Here is a 659-nt window from a genome sequence, read left to right as displayed (position 1 = left end):
AAAGGCCGGTTTAACGCGTATTCTGACTAAACACCACTCAAACATAGAAACAAGAATTAGGTGCAGGGTGGCCTTGGCCCTTTCGAGCTGCACGCCATTCAAATGATCATGGCTGATCATTACAACTCCGTATCCCGTACCTGACTTCATCCTACCCCTGATCCAATTAGACAGAGGGCCACATCTAATCCATCTACAATATAGCCAATGAACTGCCTAAAACTACCCTCTGTGTAGAGAGTTCCAGAGATCACCACTCTGTGGAAAAGTTAAAACTCGGTAAAATTTAAATATAACAGGTATCTCTCCATCCTGGACTTGTGTTGAAATTCTAACGAAATCTTTTAATTGTGTTATTTCTGCCAGCTTGCCATAACATTTCCTAATTGGCACATTATTTTCTTATTGCATATATCATCAAAAAAGACTGAATTTCATTTAAAATCAAAATTAAACCATTGTGCCCACTGAATATTCAGCATTATGCTACGTTACAGAGCAAAGATCGCTACGGATCTTTGGACAAGGTTCAGGGGTGGGATGGGTGGGTGCGGGGGAGAAGCTACCCACTTAAGCAGGTCACGAGAAGGAGTTTATTCTCTGTAGCTGTTGAATCTTTGGCCTTATTACCCAGAGGATGTGGATGTTGCAGGTAAAAC

The sequence above is a fragment of the Leucoraja erinacea genome, chromosome 5, assembly GCF_028641065.1.
Source record: "Leucoraja erinacea ecotype New England chromosome 5, Leri_hhj_1, whole genome shotgun sequence".
In the NCBI taxonomy this organism is placed as follows: Eukaryota; Metazoa; Chordata; class Chondrichthyes; order Rajiformes; family Rajidae; genus Leucoraja; species Leucoraja erinaceus.
The sequence above is the reverse complement of the archived record's forward strand: the minus strand, read 5'-3'. Positions refer to the sequence as shown.